This window comes from Argentina anserina, chromosome 1, assembly GCF_933775445.1.
Source record: "Argentina anserina chromosome 1, drPotAnse1.1, whole genome shotgun sequence".
NCBI classification, from domain to species: domain Eukaryota; kingdom Viridiplantae; phylum Streptophyta; class Magnoliopsida; order Rosales; family Rosaceae; genus Argentina; species Argentina anserina.
In genome coordinates, this window is record NC_065872.1 from 20,620,143 (window position 1) to 20,634,000 (window position 13,858).

Genomic DNA, 13,858 nt, shown 5'->3' on the forward strand with positions numbered 1-13,858 from the left:
TATGTTTCAATTTCCCATTCTCTTTGGTCGCAGGTGAACTGAAGACTTTTTGGCGCTGTAAATTGGAGTATTGGAGCTTTTGTGGTAAATCTGATCAGGTATACCCGCATTGAAATTGAATCCGATTTGGTTGTAGTTAATTAATTTCGACTTTGTCTATGAAGTAGTTATATGATTTCAAGTTATATGAATACGTAGAATTTCTTTGTTCTATGATTTTTGGTTTTCTACCGAACATGTCTTGAATGATTTTGAAGTATCTATGTGTCATGAATGCGATTAGATTGCATGATATTTATGTTGTTGGATTAAAGACTTGTGCTATGAACATGTTTACCCGTTTCTATGTAAGTTCGAAATGGCATGGTCGTTGGTTAAGTAGGTGACATGCTTAATGAATTCAATATGCGTGGCTTTGGAATTGCATAGTAGGATAAGTATGTTAGATTTCAATGAATGGCGATTAGCAATAGTTGAATGTGAGAAGTGTCTATGCATATATGATGCTGATTAGGAGCCTAGATTTACACGGTCTAACCTTAGTTGTTCTTGACTTGTTTCGGCATGAATCTTAGGGAGAATGAAACTTGATTTTCATTGGCTTTGTATAGTTTGTCTTGGTGATGCTTTGTGTGAGTGTTTGATTGATCACATGTATATATTGGTTTAGATTTATTCTCTGTTTTTATACTTTCAATTCGAAACTTATATCAAATCTTATATCTCTATGTGAATTCGTTGTTAAATGTTTGTGATTCTTGCCCTAGCTGGATCCCCAGTTTGTGAACGATACCCTCTTGCTTTATAGTACTAATGATGCTTACAGGGTTACTATTGATATCGAGTAATCAAACTGATCAAATGGCGCCGTTACCGCAGATCCTTTAAGATGAACCCCTAACTTTTAATTTCGAATTCATTGTTTATGTTGTACATTTGTATATTCTTATCTCATTTTGTTGTAACATATAGTAATTTTATCTTAGGTTGTTGTTTTGGTGATTGAGTGAATGATTGTTGTAGGTTGTAAATTGAATGAAATAGGTAAAGTCCATTTTGTTAATATTAGCCTTAACCTTTCATGCTAGCTCTCGGGTTTGCATGAGGTTGAGGGCGGCTTTTATTAACACTTGGAGATTTGTCTAACACCCAAGGTTAAGTTCAGCTGAGTAAGGGGCACGCTCTTTTATTACCCTGGTGCGTTGGATCTTAGAGAACTACAGACTGACATACATCTCGGTGATAGAGTAATAGAGAGTTCGCTCTCCGTAGTTCAACAAATGAGTCATACCACGGCAAAGTTGAAATGACAACATAGTTGTCGTACCTCTTCCATAAGTGTGCCGTGTATATGACTAAGGAAGGACACATTTCTTGTTTCATTTTGTATTCTTCAATGCTAACTTTCTAACTTTCGTTACAAGAACTATGTATGTCCGTTATATCTAAGAAAACAGAAGAGCTCAAAGATCGAATTCAAGCACTAAAAGAATTACAAGATTCTAGCTCGAGTGGACTCTTAGATTTTGAAACTTCTCCAAGCAATTCGATCTTAAACTCTTCACCTAGATCAGAAGAAGAGGAGGATCTTTTCTTCCCCTTCATCTTTGACTGGAAGACAGACACAATTGCGGACTGTACTCTAATTCTTGCTGGTGCTCCAATGGCACTCAAGAATGCTTTCATCCCCATCACCCTTGAATCACCTTTATGCATTGCTTTTACTCCACCTGCTCAAGAACTTCTCCATTCTGGTTCAATTGCTTAGGCAGCTTCCTAAGTACTCTGGTTCATCAATGGAAGACCTAATTTCACCTTAAGGAGTTCTTGGACATTTCCAAGTTCCAATCGATTCATCATTTGTCTCAAGAAGGCTTGAGGTTGCTTTTGTTTCCATTTACTCTTAAGGACGATGCTAAGCGTTGGTTGTACTCTCTGCCAGTAGGAGATTCTTGAAGCAATTCTTCCCTGCTCAACTCATGAAAAGACTAAGGAGGGAGATTTAGAACTTCACTCAAAAGGATTGTGATTCGTTCTATGAGGCATGGGAGGAATTTGAGGAACTATAAAGAAAATTCCATCACCATGGTATGTCGTTGGATGACTTGGTGCAATTCTTCTATGAAGGACTCGACACCATAAACAAGATCATGGTGGATTCGGCGTGAAGCTTGTAGAGACAACAACCGCCAATTTAGTTCCAAGGAGAAGAGAGGAAGCAACAGCCGTGGGGTGTATGATGTTGATGCAAGGAATCAAATGGCTACTTTGGAAAGGAAGCGTGACGTTCTAGGCAAGGTCAAGCATGTGGCATTTGTTCTTTCAAAGACCACACCACCGCGAATTATCCAAATGGTGCAATGACTGAAGAGGAGTTGAACTTCATGGGGCAACAAAGGCCTAAGTACGACCCTTATTCGAACACATACAATCATGGACTTAGAGACCATCCTAAGTTTTGTTGGAACAACAATGCTCAACCGTCCAATACTCAAGATCAATGACTTTGTCCTTCAGGTTTGTTTGTGGGGCCTCAGGTACCTCAAAGTTCTGTTCCCTTTAACTTTTATGTTCATGGTTCGAATAATACATATGCACCTCACTATGATGAACTTTTGAAGTCCCTTGCTCAAGGGCAACAAAATTTAAACTCTGCTACTTAAGCTTTAGCTATAGGTCAACAAGCTAATTCCAAAAACACAATAGAGCTTAAGAAGTAGATGGGACAAGTGATCGACTTCATGGGAAAGACCCATGAAGGAGGTAAGTTACCAAGCCAAACTGAGCCAAATCCAAATGTGAAGGTCATGATGACAAGAAGTGGGAGGATCTTAGATGCTTCATTGCAGCCAATCAAGGAAGCCGTGCATTCTAAAGACAAAGAGGCCGAGAGTTTCAATACAAATGACATAGAGAAGGACCCTGCCTCCTTTCACGTCAATGTTGTCGTGCCTCTACCCCAAAGTGATCATGTTGTGCATGACACATGTAAGAATCCTAACTCTAGTGGGTTGGTTTCAACTAATGCTCTTCCTCATGTTGAAAGAGTTGTGTACCAATAAGAGGATGACTCTAGTGTTCCCTTCCCCAATAGATTTGCAAAGCAAAAAAAGGATGACTCTGATCAAGCCATGCTCGACATCTTTAAGAAAGTGGAAGTGAACATGCCTCTTATTGAATGCATTCAACAAAATCCTAGGTATGCTAAGTTTTTGAAAGAGTTGTGCACCAATAAGAGGGTGACTCGATAGAAGGAGGTTGTCACAATGAGTGAGACGGTTTCTGCCATCCTCCAAAGGAAGCTACCCCAAAAGCTTAAGGATCCATGGAGTTTTTCTATCCCTTGTACAATCGGAAACATGACATTTGAAAAGATAATGCTAGACTTAGGTGCATCGATCAATGTAATGCCTTACTATATTTATGCGGATCTAGGTCTAGGCGATTTGAAATGAGATAATGTTGTGATTCGATTGGCTGATTGTTCCAACAAAGTCCCTTTTGCTATGTTGAAGATGTTCTTTTACAGGTTTCGAGCTTGAATTTCCCTGCGGATTTCTATGTCATTGACATGGAACCAACTGAAGAAAATGACAAGAAGGTCCATATCTTGTTGGCAGTCCATTCATGAGGATTGCAAAAACGAAAATTGATGTATTTCGTGGATCACTCACATTTGAGTTCGTCGGTGAAGTGGTTAGCTTCAACATCTTTGAAGCTATAAGGTATCCCCTTTCGAAATTGAGTGATTGTTTTTCAGTTGACATTCTTGATTTCCTTGCAGATAACAATCTTGATACCTTCTTCAAATGACGAGTTGGTACTCACCATTGCCAAAGGGGCCAGATTTACTAGTGATGGCTTCAACATCTATGAGTTGGAAGCCAATGATGTCATGCCATCTTATGTTCTAGAGAACGTGACATCTCTTGAGGTAGCACGTGAGGTAAGTTTTGTCTCTACTAGCCCAATTGTCTTAACTACTAACAAGAATCTTCCTTCTGTTGTGCAAGCCCCAAATCTTTTCAATTCCTGTTTAAGTATCTTTCTATCGTGAGTATCTTTTCAATTCCTATTTGAGTATCTTTTCAATTCTCGTTTGACTATCTTTCTGTGAAGCTCTCTGATGTGAGTTTCTTTAGAATTTGAAAGTGTTTTCAATGTGAGCGTGTGTTTTTTTTTTCAATGTGAGTAACTTTCTATTGTATCTTTTCAATTCCTATTTGAGTATCTTTTCAATTCTCGGTTGAGTATCTATCTGTGTGGTATTATGTTGTGAGTTTCTTTTGAATTTGAGAGTGTTTTCAGTGTGGGCGTGTGTTTCGTTCAAACTGAGTATTTTTCTATCGTGAGTATCTTTTCAATTTCTGTTTGAGTATCTTTTTGTGAAGCTCTCTGATGCGAGTTTCTTTTGAATTTGATAGTGTTTTCAGTGTGGGCGTGTGTTTCTTTCAAAGTGAGTGTCTTTTTATTGTGAGTATCTTTTCAATTCTCGTTTGTGTATCTTTATGTGTCGCATTATGTTGCGAGTTTCTTTTGAATTTGAGAGTGTTTTCAGTGTGGGCGTGTGTTTCTTTCAAAGTGAGTATCTTTATATCGTCAGTATCTTTTCTATCCCTATTTGAGTATCTTTTCAATTCTCATTTGAGTATCTTTCTGTGTTGCTCTCTGATGCTAGTTTCTTTTGAATTTGAGATTGTTTTCGGTGTGGGCGTGTGTTTTTTTCACCTTAGGGGGAGTTCTTGGACATTTGCAAGCTCCAATCAATTTATCATCTGTCTCAAGAAGGCTTGAGGTTGCTTTTGTTTCCATTTACCCTTAAGGACGATGCTAAATGTTGGTTATACTCTCTACCTCCGGGAATCATCACCACATGGGATGAAATGACTAGGAAATTCTTGAAACAATTCTTCCATGCTCAACTCACGAAAAGACTAAGGAGGGAGATTCAGAACTTCAGTCAAGAGGATGGTGATTCACTCTATGAGGCATGGGAGGAATTTCAGGAACTACAAAGGAAGTGCCCTCACCATGGTATTTCATTGGATGACTTGGTACAATTATTCTATGAAGGACTCGACACCACTAACAAGAGTATGGTGGGCGTGCGTTTCTTTTGAATTTGAGAGTGTTTCCAGTGTGGGCGTGTGTTTCTTTCAACCTGAGTATCTTTCTATCGTGAGTATCTTTCCAATTCCAATTTGAGTATCTTTTCAATTCTCGTTTGAGTATCTTTATGTGTTGCTTTCTTATGCGAGTTTCTTTTTAATTTGAGAGTGTTTCTAGTGTGGTTGTGTGTTTCTTTCAAACTAAGTATCTTTCTATTGTTTGAGTATCGTTCCAACTCCTATTTGAGTATCTATTCAATTCTTGTTTGAGTATCTTTCTGTACGGCTTTGTGATGCGAGTTTCTATTGAATTTGAGAGTGTTTTCAGTGTGGGCGTGTGTTTCTTTCAAAGTTCGTATCTTTCTGTCGTGAGTATCTTTTCAATTCCTATTGAGTATCTTTTCAATTCTCGTGTATAACCCGAATTTTGTTATTCATTTTTTGTAATTTCATGGAGATTAATGAAATGATATTTTGGTTATATCTATATTGTATGTCTTTTAATTAGCCTTCATTCAAAGTAGAAATCGGTTTAAGAACCATTAAGTAGTTTTTCGATTTAATTCGGTTGACTCAAGAATTGACTTTTGATCCGTCATTCATTTCAAAAAACTTCCTTCACAAAAGTCGTAGAGCTCGTCAAAACGAGTTCATAGACATTCACCACGTAATTTGTGGAAGTCGGAGGAGTGAGATTTTAATAACGGAAGTTGTTGTTGAAAAGGGTAAAATGAAAAAAAAAAATTCTCCATCTTTCCCCTTATCTCCTTCTCCCATCGATCCTATTTCTTCTCCATTTCTTCTTCTTTCCTCTTCATTTCTCATCTTCATCCACCGACTCCATTTCTTCCTTGTTTCAGAAAAAGCTTCCGTCACTCCAATCTCTCCATTCCACCACCAATCTATCATCACCAGTCATCCTAGAGCTGCACTGACTCTACCTAGCACCCGACTGAACATTCACACCCCTCCATGCATGTCCAAGGAGCTCTGGCAGTAACAGACTTGCAGCTGGGGACTTTGCCACTACAAGCTGCGGCATCACTATCGGCATAGGGCCTTGGGTCACTTCAGGGGGTTAACCTCATAGCTGCATAAGCTTTGGAGTGTTATTAGACAGCAACTCAGTTCCACGGTAGCAGTTTGGAGAGGAGGAGAATTGTCAATGCCCTCCAGCAGTCCCTCAACTTTTCTGTCAGTATTTTTGTGGTAAGGAGTTTCTTACCTTGACTTATTTTGCTGTGAGGTTGTGTTTGGGGCAGTGAGGTTGAGTTAGGTTGAGTTGAGGGAAGTTAAGAGTGTGTGGATAGTGGGTTTGTTGCTGGTTTGGCTAGTTAGTTGTGTTTGTGTTTTGGGTGAAACTTAGGTTAAGTGGTTAGTTGTGAAGTGGGTTTAGAGATTACGTGTTTGAGTGAGTGGTGCTTTTGTAGTGTTAAGGAAGGTTTTGGGGATTAGTGAAGTGGTTTAATTGGTTATGATCTTGTTGCTATTTTGGGATAGTTGTGCAGAAGAGAGAGACCGAGAGTTACATAAGGAAAAAGGTGTGAAGTTTCCTTATGTTAAAAGAGGGTATTTTGGTGATCGATACTCATATGGCATGAACAGTATTCCAGAAGGGTATTTTGGTAATTTACTTACTTACGGTAAATGTAAATGTAATTTTTATTTACGTACGGTAAATGTAAATTAAATTTTACGTACGGTAAATGTAAATATAAATTACTTTCAGTAATTGTAAAAAAGTAATTTGTAAAAGTTAATTTAGTAAATTTTATTTACTGAGATTGTATTTACATTTGAATAGTATGTATACGTACATAAATACGTAAACAGTATGTATACGTACAGAAATACGTATTATTTGTGTATTTGTACAGTAATACATGACACAGTAACCGTGAATAGTAACTTTGTAAAAACCAAAAATTGCTGAACAGTAACAGTTTATTACTGTTTCGGCATTTAAAGGTTTACGAAATGTTTCTAAATTCTTTTCTTATCTTTTCAAGGTGATCGATAAATCAAGGAAATGAATTATCTTCGGAAATTGTGGAATTACGCTCGAGTCGATAAGGTGAGTAAAATCTCACATATTTATGAATCTACCCTTGTGGTGATTCCAAGATTTTTGCAAGAGTTTTAAATATTGAAATACGACATGTATACAATATATTGGATTATATATATATATTGTATAAATGGTAATAAGTACATATATATATAGTTTGCTATAATATATACTGTTATGAATTCATTTGAAATAGGTCATTTCGATGACGAATATTTGATTTTAATATAGAGTTTTGTTAAACGTTTTGTCTTCGGACGTGTTTATAAATTATGACATGTATATGATATAGTGGATTATATATATGTATTGTATAAATGGTAAATAAATACATATATATATAGTTTGCTATATAATATACTGTTATGATTTTATTGTGATGATGTCATTTTGATGACAAGATTTTATCGAGCATGTGATTTTTGGTACAATATGATGTGTGATTATTGTACATGATTTTAACATGGAGATTGTTAAAATGTGATTTGTCTTCGGACTTGATTTTTGGTACAATATGATGTGAGATTATTGTACGTGTTTGGCAAGTCGGAACCTAGCCTTTGGCCGGGCGAAAGTTACGATACAGTTAGAGCTCTAGTCTGTCTGCCGTAGTACTGCATGTGAGGTAACGGGTGGTTATCTCCTCATGGGTACTCAGACTGTTTTGGATGTTGGGTAGCGGGTGGCTATCCAATATCGGCGATGTATTACGAGAGGGGTAACAGATGTGTACCAGCGTTCTTGGTACCCGTAATATAAATGCATTTGGGTAACCAGAAGGGTTACTTAATTTCTCATGAGCGTTTAATTTCATGTTTCTTTGGGACGACCAGATGGGCCGTCCATTGACTCATGAGTGCATTTATATTTGTTTGATTTCTGGATTTTCGTATATATTGATATGCGAGTTATATATTTTCATTTTACTCATACGAGCTGTAAAGCTTACCGGGTTTGTGTTTACAATCCCGGTGCACCAATTCAATGGTGTAGGGGATACTTCCGCAGGTGCAGATTAGTGGTGGTTGAGGGTTGACTCCGGAGACTTCGAAGTCGTTCGTATCCTGCTTTTGGTGAGGTTTCTAGCGTGGATTTGTGTGTGTGAGAATTTGAGTGGAGTTATTTGTGAGTTTTGTGAGAGTTTGTGAGGATTATTACCATTCCATCTTATGTAATGTTTAATTATAAATTTGGGTTGTAATAATCGGTTTGACTAAGTTGGATAGAGAACTCAGTAATGATCCGCTGTGCATTTTAAATGATTTGATTTCATGGAAATTGTTTAGTGTTTAACGACTTTGAAATTTTGAGTTTTTATACTCGAAATTTTAGGGTCGTTACATGGAAAGATACTCAGTTTGAAAGAAACACACGCCCACACTACAAAACACTCTTAAATACAAAAGAAACTAGCACCAGAAGACGTACTGAAAGATACTCAAACGAGAATTGAAAAGATACTCAAATTGGAATTGGAAAGGTACTCAAACGATTGAAAGATACTCAGTTTGAAAGAAACACACGCCCACACTACAAAACACTCTCAAATACAAAAGAAACTCGCACCAGAAAGACGTACTGAAAGATACTCAAACGAGAATGGAAAAGATACTCAAATTGGAATTTGAAAGGTACTCAAGCGATACAAATATACTCAGATTGAAAAAAACACACGCCTACACTCAAAACACTCTCAAATACAAAAGAAACTCGCATCATAAAGCCGTACAGAGACATACTCAAACGAGAATTGAGAAGATACTCAAATTGGAATTGGAAAGATACTCAAACGATAGAAAGATACTCAGATTGAATGAAACACACGCCGACAAAGGAAACACTCTCAAATACAAGAGAAACTCGCACCAGAAGGACGTACTGAAAGATACTCAAACCAGAATTGAAAAATGCTCAAATTGGAATTGGAAAGATACTCAAACGATAGAAAGATACTCATATTGAAAAAAACACACGCCCAAACTGGAAACACTCTCTAATTCAAAAGAAACTCGCACCAGAAAGCCGTACAAAAACATACTCACACGAGAGTTGAAAAGCTACTCAAATTTGAATTGGAAAGGTACTCAAACGATACAAAGATACTCAGATTGAAAGAAACACACGCCCAACCTCGAAACACTCTCAAATACAAAAGAAACTCGCATCAGAAAGCCGTACAGATACATACTCAAACGAGAATTGAGAAGATACTCAAATTAGAATTGGAAAGATACTCAAATGATAGAAAGATACTCAGATTGAATGAAACACACGCCGACATAGGAAACACTCGAAAATTCAAAAGAAACTCGCACTAGAAAGACGTAATGAAAGATAGTCAAACGAGAATTGAAAATATACTCAAATTGGAAATGGAAAGATACTCAAACGATAGAAAGATACTCAGATTGAAAGAAACACACGCCTACACTCGAAACACGGTCAAATACAAAAGAAACTCGCATCAGAAAGCCGTACAGACACATACTCAAATGAGAATTGAGAAAATACTCAAATGATAGAAAGATACTCATATTGAAAGAAACACACCCCACACTGGAAACACTCTCAAATTCAAAAGAAACTCGCACAGAAAGACGTACTGAAAGATTCTCAAACGAGAATGGAAAAGATACTCAAATTGGAAATGGAAAGATACTCAAACGATAGAAAGAAACTCAGTTTGAAAGAAACACACATCAACACAACAAAACACTCTCAGATACAAAAGAAACTCGCACCAGAAAGACGTACAAAAAGATACTCAAATTGGAATTGGAAAGATACTCAAACGATAGAAAGATACTCATATTGAAAGAAACACACCCCACACTTGAAACACTCTCAAATTCAAAAGAAACTCGCATCAGAAAGACGTACTGAAAGATACTCAAACAAGAATGGAAAAGATACTCAAATTGGAATTGGAAAGATACTTAAACGGTAGAAAGATACTCAGTTTGAAAGAAACACACGCCCACACTACAAAACACTCTCAAATACAAAAGAAACTCGCATCACAAAGACGTACTGAAAGATACTCAAACGAGAATGGAAATGATACTGTAATTGGAATTGGAAAGGTACTCAAGCGATAAAAATATACTCAGATTGAAAGAAACACACGCCTACACTCGAAACACGGTCAAATACAAAAGAAACTCGCATCAGAAAGCCGTACAGACACATACTCAAACGAGAATTGAGAAAATACTCAAATGATAGAAAGATACTCATATTGAAAGAAACACACCCCACACTGGAAACACTCTCAAATTCAAAAGAAACTCGAACCAGAAAGACGTACTGAAAGATTCTCAAACGAGAATGGAAAAGATACTCAAATTGGAAATGGAAAGATACTCAAACGATAGAAAGATACTCAGTTTGAAAGAAACACACACCAACACAACAAAACACTCTCAGATACAAAAGAAACTCGCACCAGAAAGACGTACTAAAAGATACTCAAACGAGAATGGAAAAGATACTCAAATTGGAATTGGAAAGATACTTAAACGATAGAAAGATACTCAGTTTGAAAGAAACACAAGCCCACACAACAAAACAGTCTCAAATACAAAAGAAACTCGCACCAGAAAGCCGTACAAAAAGATACTCACCCGAGAATTGAAAAGATACTCAAATTGGAATCGGAAAGATACTTGAACAATAGAAAGATATTCAGTTTGAAAGAAACACACGTCCACACAACAAAACAGTCTTTAATACAAAAGAAACTCGCACCAGAAAGACGTACTGAAAGATACTCAAACGAGAATTGAAAAGATACTTAAATTGGAATTGGAAAGATACTCAGTTTGAAAGAAAAACACGACCACACTACAAAACACTCTCAAATACAAAAGAAACTCGAATCAGAAAGACGTACTGAAAGACCCTCAAACGAGAATTGAAAAGATATTTAAATTGGAATTGGAAAGATACTCAAACGATAGAAAGATACTTAGTTTGAAAGAAACACACGCCCACACTACAAAACACTCTCAAATACAAAAGAAACTCGAACCAGAAAGACGTACTGAAAGACCCTCAAACGAGAATTGAAAAGATATTTAAATTGGAATTGGAAAGATACTTAAACGATAGAAAGATACTCAGTTTGAAAGAAACACACGCCCACACTACAAAACACTCTTAAATACAAAAGAAACTCGCACCAGAAAGACGTACTGAAAGATACTTAAACGAGAATTGAAAAGATACTCAAATTGGATTTGGAAATATACTCAAACGATAGAACGATACTCAGATTGAAAGAAACACACGCCCACACTACAAAACTCTCTCAAATACAAAAGAAACTCACACCAAAAAGACGTACAAAAACATACTCACACGAGAATTGAAAAGATACTTAAATTAAATTGGAATTGGAAAGGTACTCAAACGATACAAAGATACTCTGATTGAATGAAACACACACCGACACAGGAAACACTCTCAAATTCAAAAGAAACTCGCACCAGAAAACCGTACGAAAACATACTCACAAGAGAATAGAAAAGATACTCAAATTGGAATTGGAAAGATACTCAAATGATACAAAGATACTCAATTTGAAAGAAACACACGACCACACTACAAAACATTCTCAAATACAAAAGAAACTCGCATCAGAGAGCCGTATAAAAAGATACTCACCCGAGAATTGAAAAGATACTCACCCGAGAATTGAAAAGATACTCAAACGATAGATACATACTTAGTTTGAAAGAAACACACGCCCACACTACAATACTCTCTCAAATACAAAAGTAACTCACATCAGAAAGCCGTACAAAAAGATACTCAAATTGGAATTGGAAAGATACTCAAACGATAGAAAGATACTCATATTGAAAGAAACACACCCCACACTTGAAACACTCTCAAATTCAAAACAAACTCGCATCAGAAAGACGTACTGAAAGATACTCAAACGAGAATGGAAAAGATACTCAAATTGGAATTGGAAAGATACTTAAACGGTAGAAAGATACTCAGTTTGAAAGAAACACACGCCCACACTACAAAACACTCTCAAATACAAAAGAAACTCGCATCACAAAGACGTACTGAAAGATACTCAAACAAGAATGGAAAAGATACTCAAATTGGAATTGGAAAGATACTTAAACGGTAGAAAGATACTCAGTTTGAAAGAAACACACGCCCACACTACAAAACACTCTCAAATACAAAAGAAACTCGCTTTAGAAAGCCGTACAGACACATACTCAAACGAGAATTGAGAAGATACTCAAATGATAGAAAGATACTCATATTGAAAGAAACACACCCCACACTGGAAACACTCTCAAATTCAAAAGAAACTCGCACCAGAAAGACGTACTGAAAGATTCTCAAACGAGAATGGAAAAGATACTCAAATTGGAAATGGAAAGATACTCAAACGATAGAAAGATACTCAGTTTGAAAGAAACACACACCAACACAACAAAACACTCTCAGATACAAAAGAAACTCGCACCAGAAAGACGTACTAAAAGATACTCAAACGAGAATGGAAAAGATACTCAAATTGGAATTGGAAAGTGATAGGAGCACAAAAGTGTGACGTTCTTAATGTTTATATGCCCTATTCTTATGCTTTGTTACTTCTTATTTAGTTATTTTAGGTTCATAATTGTCATTTGTATGTTCTAAGGAGAGCTATTTCAAATTTTGAATGAATTAATGATGAAATTGTGCTAAGTGTTAGAAATTCTTATTGAGCTGGGATTCCTTACTCGACTAGGACTCTACTTTCCTAATTTCATTCTTTCCTATTCCTTAATCGACGATTTCTTTTCAGGAAAGACAAATCCTATTTGGACGAGGAGTAGAGTTGCCGAGATGCATTCCTAGTGAGACAAGGAAATCATGTCTGAGTTGAAGAAGGAGAAGAGGAGGCCGGCCTAGCTATTCCTAGTTGAACAAAGAGAGATGCCGTGCAGCCCATATATGTCTCCCTATTGGATTTGAGAGGATTTCAGTTTCCCAATTGGTTTCGATCTCCTTATGGGACGGCAAGATGGCTTCCTAGACTCCTATATATAGAGGCTCGGCCTCCCCATTTATTCATCATCAACCTTACACACAAAGCACAAGCCATAGCTCTGCCGAATCCAATCTTCACCCTTCCAAGAAATCCTAAAACCGATTCCATCATTCCCCACCAATCAATAGCCTTCAAGCACGCTTGTGAAGAAGGTTTCATCCATAAAAGTCACAGCTATACACTTGTGGATTGCTTGATTTATAAAGTGTAACCATGATTCACTCTTTATTTCAATTCAGTTTTTTGGATTTATTCTTGTTCTTGGATGAGTTGCGATTTGTGTAGAGTAATCTTGTTTCAATTTTGTCTATGAAATAGCTACTTGATTCAATTTATATAAAGGATTCGAAATTTTACTTTGGTTTTATGAAGTTTCTGTTTTGGTTTCTGCCGAGTTTCATGTATGATCAATTTCGATTTCTAAGTGTTATGACTATGCTTGTAGCATGATATTTAGGTTGTTGGATTAAAAACTTATGCTAAGAACATGTTTATTCTTTTATATGTGATTTTCGAATTGCATGGTTGTTGGTTAAGGAGGTGACATACTTGATGAATTCAATATGCATGGCTTTGGAATTACATGATGAAGATGAACATGTTAGATTTCGATTATGG

The 13,858-nt window shown here is 36.7% G+C and overlaps 2 non-coding genes across 2 annotated transcripts; both read right to left on the bottom strand.

The window, feature by feature from the left end:
• Window positions 1–1,985: 1,985 nt before the first annotated feature.
• On the bottom strand, window positions 1,986–2,092 carry LOC126805347 (small nucleolar RNA R71). Its single transcript, XR_007674018.1, has one exon. It is a non-coding gene; the product is annotated as a small nucleolar RNA R71 (small nucleolar RNA).
• A 2,839-nt stretch (window positions 2,093–4,931) lies between these two features.
• Window positions 4,932–5,038, bottom strand: LOC126805345 (small nucleolar RNA R71). The gene has a single exon (XR_007674016.1). It is a non-coding gene; the product is annotated as a small nucleolar RNA R71 (small nucleolar RNA).
• Window positions 5,039–13,858: the final 8,820 nt, after the last annotated feature.